We start from the raw sequence: 10,141 nt of genomic DNA, 5'->3' as shown, positions 1-10,141 counted from the left end.
CTCTCAGACTCCATTTTGTTTACCTTCGCTTTACAAGGAAATATGGAAGATGTCTGGGAACTGAGGCTATCATACTGAACTAGCTGATTGTCACTAAACAAGTAACAACACTTCAGGGATCTTCTCAGTTACTTCCTCAAAAACATTGATTGAGGGCTCTCAGTCAGGAAGAAGGGAATGCAAAAAAGCCTAGTGCTGTGGGGACTAGACACACACTTAAAATAAAAAATACTTTTAGGGACATATAAGATTCTTCAAAAATGGCCAATCTCAATGTGAAATTGAAGCTAAAATGGTAGTGGTGGGCTTTGTGGAACAGTAAAATCCTCAATATTTTGGTGTATCATTTGCCAAGGAAAACCCATACCATTCAATCTATTATCTCTCTCTCTCTCACCTATAGCTTTCTATCTATCTATCTATCTATCTATCATCTATCGTCTTTGTATCTACTTATCTATCATCTATCGTCTTTGTATCTACTTATCTATCATCTATTGTCTTTGTATCTACTTATCTATCATCTATCGTCTTTGTATCTACTTATCTATCATCTATCATCTTTGTATCTACTTATCATCTATCATGTATCCACAATTAGCATCATCTAAGAGCTTGGAACATGTCTGGCATTAAATTCTGAGTAAAGGTGGTTAAAATAATAAGATAATAAATCTTAGAAAGATAAATAAAGATAATAAATTTATTATCTTTTACATTATTATGCTTTCCCCACTATATTCCTTACATCTAATACTTGCTGTAATGTAAGCATAACACTATATTTAATTTCCTCTTTGTTTTGAACAAATTGAAGGTGTCTCAATGGTGCTAAACTCTTTGCCTTTCTTTTATCATTTTTATTTTATTTTTCTAAGCCCTAGAACATTCATGTTCTGTGCTAAAGGATAAAAAATCCTAGAACTTATGGTTCTGGAGATAGAACAGATTGACTAATTAAAATCATCCCACTAAAAGTGAATGTTTAATATGTAAGAAACATTTTTTTTATTCCTATGTGAGCTTTCAATTAAGAAAGGGAGATAAATAGGGAGCCAAAATCAAAGCTAGAGAGCCAGTGTTGTAGTTATTGATGGATTAAGACTCGAGTGGGAGCTATGAAGCAGTTTTCATAAGTTTTAGTTTAATGAGGGCTGAGAATACTTACCTAACTCTTAATAGGTAATACACTGCATCAAAGTGATTGAAATATTTCTTATCACTCAGGAAGTCTTCTGATAATTGATTATGTACAGCCATAGCAGAATGTGAGGAAACATGAAAAAAATGCATTGAAAAGTATTATTTTATATCCTCATGTAGTCTCTTGCTGATTCAGTGAGCCCATCTTAATTATGTTGTTAGAGAAATTTTACTAGACTCTTTCATCATGTTACCAAAAAGTTAAGGAAAAGATAAGGGTTTTATGTAGACAAATCCCAGCACTTGGCTTTCATTCCTTAAATATTCATTTAATATAAACTAGTTAGGAGTTTGGTGTAGAGTCTATCTGGATGAAAGTTAAATAAGTAAGAGAACTTTTTATGAATAATAATAAGTGAAAATTTTACCGAGTTAAGCTTTTACTGCCATATTTTAAAATAACACACAAACTTATAAAAATATGAATAGTCGTTCTCATTCAAATGACATTGCTTTTTTTCTTTTCTTTGTTTTCTTTTTCTTTTTTTCTTTTTTAATTTAAATTTTAGTTAACTTACAGTGCAATATTGGTTTCAGGAGTAGAATTCAGTTGATTCATCATTGACAAACAACACCCAGTGTTCATCCCAACAGGGGCCCTCCTTAATACCCATCACCCATCTAGCCCATCTCCGACCATCTTCCTCCATCGACCCTCAGTTTGTTATTCATCGTTAAGAGTGTCTTGTGGTTTCTTTCCCTCTTTTTTTCAAGTGACATTTCAAATAATCTAAGAAAAGACAGTTTGTTTTATAATAATTGTATAATTTGGAAAATTATAGAATTGCATATTCCCTTCACACTATACACCAAAATATACCCAAAAAGGAAAATAAAATGAGAAATATAAACTGAAAAAAACAATGAAAATGCAGTAACAGAATCAGAATATGAAGGACTTTTCAAAGCAAAAAAAGGCTTTTTTTTTTAAGCAAAAAAATGTGAAAGACTTTTTAAAGCAAAATCTTTTCAGGAAATTTGTGATGGTTTATAATGAATCTCTGACAAAAATTAAGTTTTAAAACTTCCTTTAAAAAAGGAAGACAAAGATACACTTAAAAATATACTTATAAGCTACATGATAGACATGAGTTAATACTCTTAACATCTAAATATGTCTTGTACATCCATAAAAAATAATGAAAATCTCAAAGTCATGTACAATTCACCCTTATCTGTGGGAGATAAGTACAAAATCCTATATATACTGTTTTCTCTATATATACTACCACTAATTAAATTCAATTTATAAGTTAGACACAGTAAGAGATTAATTATAATAACTAATAATAAAATGGAAAAATTATAATAATATACTATAATAAAAGTTATGTGAATGTGGTCTCTCTCAAAATATCTTGTAGGGTATTCATCCTTCTTTCTTTTGTTTGTGTGTGTGTTTATGTTTGTTTTTTGTTGTTTTTACTTATTTTGAGAGAGAGAAAGCATGACTATGGGAGGGCAGAGAGAGAGGGAGAGAGAGAATCCCAAGCAGACTCCATGCTCAACATAGAATCTAACGCAGGGCTACATCTCATGACCTTGAGATCATGACCTGAGCTGAAATCAAGAGTTGGACACCTAAGCAACTGAGCCACCCAGAAGCCCCTCATTCTTGTGCTGATGTGAGATGGGAAAATGCCTATGTGACGAGATGAAGTGAGGTGATTGAGGTAGGCACTGTGACTTAGTGTTAGGCTACTTCTGACAATGTCAGATGGAGGATCATCTGCTTCCAGACTGCAGTTGACCTTGGACAACTGAAACCACAGATGGGGGTTGGGGGGGGGGGGTGGCGACTGTATATACTTTCTGAGGCGCCGGGGAAATATTGTGAAGGAACAGACAGTGGCATAAAATGATATTCTAACAATGATAAGAATCTTGATAAGAATCTCACAATAGTGTAGTTTTTAATCTTTCTTTAAACATTTAAAAGAACTATATAACAATGGATATAGAGAAACAATGGAGGACTAAAAACTGGATAGGATACATAATGCTAGAATGACGCTTTCTGGTCAAGAAGAAGTAATGAAAGAAAAAGAGATTAATGTGTAACTTTAAAACCCTCTGCTTGGTAATATTGGCAAGTGTTTTTGTTATTCTGTCACTGAAATAAATGCTGGACAGGGACCAAATTTTTAGATGTTTTCTCTTACATTTTGCAACAATGGAGAAATAATACCTGTTTCAATCTGTATTTGAATTCAGATGAGACGTGATTCCACCAGATGTATAAGTAAAAGGGATTATTCTTTACCTCCTCCTAGATTCCCTTCTAGAAAATTAACTGAAGTTGAACATAAAAGCAGTGAGTTCATGCTTGTTTGGGTAGAGAGAAGTCATCACTGGTTGTTGGTAATAAAAATGCATTTTGTAACCCTAGTTAGCTGATTCAAAAAAGAAGCAGATAAATGCACGTGAAGCGGGGAGGGTGTTATAATATGTTAGACAAAATGACATTTAAAAAACAAAACAGGGGCACCTGGGTGGCTCAGTTGGTTTAGCATCTGACTTTGGCTCAGGTCATGATCTCGCAGTCCATGGGTTCGAGCCCTCTTTCAGACTCTGAGCTATCAGCATAGAGCCTGCTTCAGATTCTCTCACTCTCTGTCCCTCCCCTGCTTGTGCTCTCTCTTTCTCTCTCTCTCAAAAAGAAACATTAAAAAAAAACCCACAAAAACCCTTTTCTGTCTCCCAAATCCACTCACTGAAGGTGCTGCATTGCATTCTCTTGACAGAAGAGGCCACTCTTGACCTAGGAACCCAAAAAATCAACCAACTACCACTCCACTCTTTAAAAAGTGTGTGTCACGTATTTTCAGATATTACAGGAAGAACATAGAAAATGAGAATTCAGACATTTAAGCTGATGAAAATTCTCCCACAAAAACCAAACTGATTTAAACACTCTAACCTGATTTAAACACCCTAACAAACAAAAATTACACAATTGAATAAAAAATTCACAACTTTAGGAGCAAACTAACATAGAAAAAAGTGCCACAATTCTCCCTTCTCCCATTGTTATTCATGTATTATTATAGGGAATTTTATCATATAAATAACAGAGTTTATCGCTACAAGCTTCTTCCTCATAGCATCCTTTATTTTATTCTCTTTCAGTATCAGTGTCCCCAAATAAATATTTATTACACTCACTTTTTATCTTCATGTAAAGTTTTTCAGAAAACATACAATGTTGGATAACTTCTAACCTCAATAAATTTTCACTTCCCGGTTTTTATTTACATCTATCATATCAAAGGACACATTTGCGTTCTTCTGACCATTAAACTCTACCTAGTTTCTTATTTTTATGTGTATTTTCACACATCTGGATACTTTGTCATGTAATTGATGCTGGCTGAGCCCTTTATAAAATGTTAACAGAAGTACTACCTCTGATGATCATAGACTTCAGAAAAATTGACTTCGGGAAAAACGGACCAATAAAATAGAAAAAGTCCCAAATCAGATGGTGAAGATTACATCAACTTAAAAAATAAAAGTAAGACGTAAGAATGTGGCTCTGAAGTTTGAGGAACTAATTGTAGTTTTGATTCCTGAAAGAATTTTCAATAAAGTTACAGCAGATAGGTGTTCTGTTTCTTTTGCTTTGACAACTAAGCAAGTTTTTTTCTTAGATGGCTGTGACTCTCTATCTATGCTTTTAACAAAATTCAGTTTAATTGCAACTTACCCCCTGCAAAAGATAATAGGCGTGTAGACCTATACTTGCTGTCATAAGAAAATTATTTCTTAGAAGAAGAAATTTCCAAATATAACCAAGTATAGAAGTGCGATGATTGAATTTTATTGGGTTTTTTGTAACATTGATGCCAAAAGAACAATCAAAGATTCCCAAAAGACAAAGAAAATAATTAAATAAAAAAGTAATTACCATTTTAATACTTGTTAACTGAATTCACTAATGTGACTGTAATTTAAAACGAGCAGTTTTTAGTTTGAATTGCAGATGGTTGAGTCTAGTGTTGAGGAGGGCTGTCGGTAAAAGTAGAAAAGACAGGGGCGCCTGGGTGGCTCAGTCAGTTAAGCGTCCAACTTCGGCTCAGGTCATGATCTTGCGGTCTGCGAGTTCAGCCCCGTGTCGGGCTCTGTGCTGACAGCTCAGAGCCTGGAGCCTGTTTCAGATTCTGTGTCTCCCTCTCTCTGACCTTTCCCCGTTCATGCTCTGTCTCTCTCTCTCTCAAAAATAAATAGAAGATTAAAAAAATTTTTTTAAATAAAAAAAAGTAGAAAAGATGGAAATCCGACTCTATTAACCATTAAAGTTTTTCCATTGTGTTTATTTAAAAAATACTGGATTCTAATTGCTTGTATTTTATATCTTCCACAAACACTTCTCTCTTTTTTAAAAGCTTTTTTTATTTAAATTCCAGCTGGTCAACATACAGTATAATATTAGTTGCAGGTGTACAATATAGTGATAATACGTCCATACATCACCTGGTGCTGCTTTTCTTCATTCACTTTAAAAATTATGACTCTTAGAAAAGTAAAAAAAAAAAAAAAAGATACTTACCTTGGTTATCCCTTAAGCATTATTTTGTGCTTTAATACCTGTGATAGAGAGTAAGTAGAAGTTCTAGGAAGTAGCATAAATTCTACCCCACTTACTTATTCACTGAACTAACATTTAGTAAGTTAGTATATGCAGCTTATTACTGTGTTAGTCCTATGTTGCAAAGATAAGTAAGCATAGCTCATCAAGACACTTGTGGTCTTTGGGAAAACAAGGCATAGACACCATGGTGTAGTGTGATAAGATATGGGTTAAGGTGAGTCCAGGCTGTGTTAGCAGCATACGTCACACAAAGGCAGGCTGTGGAAAAGTATTCTGCAACTAATTTTTTGTGATATTGAAGACTTAACCACATGGAAGGGAGTAAAGAGTATTTCAGACAAGACACCGCATGTTCAAAGACACCCTGTTTTCTGCCTCGATGTTTTTCATAGGCTCTGTCAAGTAACAACAGCAGAAGGATAAGATACTTGTGGATTCTCAGGGCATAAGAGGCATTGAAAAGAGGCGGTGTAACTCCTGTACTCAGAAGCACTTAGAAGTGAAATGTGACCAATAGAGTCGAGTGTATGCAAAAGCTGAATATATGTATAACAGAAGAGTAGATAGAGAAATCACTCTGAGCGTGAGTTGGTGGGTGTGTGCCACAGCATGCCTGCTCACACCTGTAGGTACAGAGCAAGCACTAGCACTGCCAAAGGTGTGATGTGGTAGAAACTCTGTGGCTTTCAGGGACGTGTGGCTCAGCCTGGGAGGTCAACATTGTCAGAGGGGCTGTTTACTGACTATGCAGTTGAAATAATGGCCTGAATGATGCGTGGATTGTGTAATGGAAAGGTCCGAAGTGAAGCTGTTTCTGTAAATATATTTCTTGACAACAGAAATCCTACAAAGAGCGAAATGAGGAAGTTTCAGGGCAATGGAGTCAATAAGACACTAGCAGAGAAAATGGGATGCAACTAAAGATATTCACAAATATATTATAAAAGAGGAAGGCTAACCTTCCATTTTTATGAGCATACAAAATTTGGCCATGCGTACATATGTGGAGGGGATCAGGAAGTTTAGGGATTGTGTCGATGGGGCTGGTGTCAAAATTCAATCACTTATTAAACATAATATTAAATCCATGAATTAATGTTTTATCATTGATTTCATTTATAAGGACAATAAAATAAATATGAAATTTGGAATCACAAACTGGATTTGCCAGAAAGAAATTTAAATATACTGTGTGAGCCAGTGACTAAAGGTGACTTTACAAATCTGTTGAAAACATTGAATATCTTATTCTTCTGTGGAAAGTTGTTTTCTTAAAAAAAATTAATGACACCAGTCAGATGGCCAAAAATTAACAACTCAGGAAACAACAGATGTTGGTGAGGATGCGGAGAAAGGGGAATCCTATTGCGTTGTTGGTAGGAATGCAAACTGGTGCAACCACTCTGGAAAACAGTGTGCGGTTCCTCAAAAAATTACAACTAGAACTACCCTATGATCCAGCAACTACACTGCTAGGAATTTATCCAAAGGATACAAAAATGCTGATTCAAAGGAGCACATGAAATGTGTATAGCAGTAGGCAAATTATAGAAAGAGTCAAAATGTCCATCAGCTGATGAATGGATTAAGATGTGGTATATATATGTGTATACACACACACACACACACACACACAGAACGGAATACTACTCAGCAACGAAAAAGAATCAAATCTTGCCATTTGCAACAATGTGGATGGAACTGGAGGGTATTATGTTAAGTGAAACAAGTCAGTTAGAGAAAGAAAGATACTATAGGATTTCACTCATATGTGGAATTTGAGAAACTTAATAGATGAACATAGGGGAAGAGAAGGACAAATAAGGTAAAAACAGGGAGGAAAGCAAACCATAAGAGACTCTTAAGTGCAGAGAGCACACTGAGGGTTGATGGCGGTGGAGGGGTGGGTTAAGTGGGTGACAGGCATTAAGGAGGGCACTTTTTGGGATGAGCACCAAGTGTTACATGTGAGAGATGAATCACTGGGTTCTACTCCTGAAGCCAAGACCACACTGTATATTAGCCAACTTGAGAATAAATAAATAAATAATAAATAAATAAATACCATTTAATTCAACATATGAGATCTATGTGTGCACGTGTTGTGGGTTTTCCTGTATGTATAAAATTTTATATGTTTTCATACTGGTTTTAGTAGTATGAAAACAATATTAAAAAGACTAATTTCTTTTTATTTTTCTTTTTTTTCCTGGTTGAAAGTGATGTGTTCCAAAAGTAATTCGTATTGCTAATTAGCTTTTGCATTATAGAACCAGAGAAGTATGTCTTACAATTTGAAATTTGCTACATAAAGGTAAGATTTGTGGGGGATTAATATATAAAAACGCTATTTACTAAGTTTTTGTATTTAAATGATGTGTTTAATGTTTAGTTTTTTGGGTTTTTTTTTCTTTTTAATTTTTTTTTTTTTAACGTTTATTTATTTTTGAGACAGAGCGAGACAGAGCATGAACAGGGGAGGAGCAGAGAGAGAGGGAGACACAGAATCTGAAACAGGCTCCAGGCCCTGAGCTGTCAGCACAGAGCCCGATGCGGGGCTCGAACCCACAGACTGTGAGATCATGACCTGAGCCGAAGTCAGATGCTTAACCGACCAAGCCACCCAGGCGCCCCTAGTTTTTTGTTTTTTAGTTCTTGTTTTTTAGTTCTTTGTTTTAGTTCTTTTCATTTTTGGAAAATGGGTTTATCAAAACCCTTTAGTCTAACAGAAGTGAGCGTCTTTGGCATACCAGATACAAGATCAACTACAGATTCGCTGAGAAAGGAAAAGGAAATACAAGACTAAATTCCTAAAAGCTCTCACAGGCAACGTTTTCTTGAAGGTGTAGTTTCAAATCTTGCTAAATTCTAGAAAAATCCTGACTCAAGATTATATAAATTGGCATTTCAATTCTTTGGTGTGTGTAAACTTGGGGAATTTGGGAAAAATCTTTGCTGTTTTAAAGAACTAATAATAAAAGATGAAGCATAATGGAATGGTATGTGCCATTATAAATCCAGAAATAAATTGCAAAGCACCCGATACTCTCATAATGAAGGGTAAATTGTTGCTTACCTTTGAATGATTGTACTAGGACCTAGTAAAGTGGGAAGTTTAACTCATGAATTATAATTCAATTGGAGCTCTATTGATATTTCAATTAAATCTAGTCTTATTGGGAAATTTATTTGCTAATGCTTATTTGAAAAAGAAAAAAATGTAATTATTGAAATACATTTTGTTACAGAACTTAGACTTGTAGACCTAACTATATGCTTACTCATCTGAATGGTCAGATTTCAAAGACCTTTTGTGGAATTTTCTGTTTATCATTTTTCTTCAGGAAATACTGCAGAGATCTTAGCAAGGTTTAAAATGGGGCTTATATGAAAATAATGCGAAAACTGATGTGTTAGTTAATTTAATTTATACTGATGTATTTAGCAAAAGATTGCTAACTTAGAACCTTTGTATCTGGTCTAAGTCAGACTTAGCAAACAGGAAGCCATATAGGTTTGTCTCGTTTCTTTAAAAGCAGGCCTTCTGAACAGATAGATCCCAGGCTGGAGTCAAGAAGGCTCGATTCAACATCTTTGTCAGGGACTCAATTTGTTTTCTAGACAACAGTGTGGGCCCACACTAGTCATTTGCAAGCTGTCCTTTACTGTTTTAAGACTCCAGGTTTTTGTAGGATGAATTCCCAAACTCTGGGGATGGGCACCTCATGTCAAACATGTGCAAATGTTAAGTAATCTCTACCTCCATTACTAAATCAGTTCCCAAGAAATGCTTGTGTGTTTCTTGATTTTCCCTATCCTCTTTCCTTGTCACCTCCTAAAGTTCAGTCATTTATTAAACCCTGTACTGCATCACTCCAAAATCTATTTTTATAAATGTTATTATTAGTTATAATTATTATTTGGTACGTTTTATATTCCCATCATGATGTCTCTTATTAAAACTCTTATCATGCATCTCTTGAATTGCCTCTGGTGCCTTGTAACTCTCTCACATCTTCCTAGCATTTCTTTCTTTTTTTTTTTTAACGTTTATTTATTTTTGAGACAGAGAGAGACAGAGCATGAACGGGGGAGGGTCAGAGAGAGAGGGAGACACAGAATCTGAAACAGGCTCCAGGCTCTGAGCTGTCAGCCCAGCGCCCGACGCCGGGCTTGAACTCACGGACCGCGAGATCATGACCTGAGCCGAAGTCGGCTGCTTAACTGACTGAGCCACCCAGGCTCCCCTCTTCCTAGCATTTCTTAAAGGTCGGTTTCCTTTCTCTGTAACAGGCAGTTGCATATTTAAAACTCCAAATCAGTCAATATCAGGTGATATATGCAACC

Source organism: Prionailurus viverrinus, chromosome B4, assembly GCF_022837055.1.
Source record: "Prionailurus viverrinus isolate Anna chromosome B4, UM_Priviv_1.0, whole genome shotgun sequence".
In the NCBI taxonomy this organism is placed as follows: domain Eukaryota; kingdom Metazoa; phylum Chordata; class Mammalia; order Carnivora; family Felidae; genus Prionailurus; species Prionailurus viverrinus.
The sequence above is the reverse complement of the archived record's forward strand: the minus strand, read 5'-3'. Positions refer to the sequence as shown.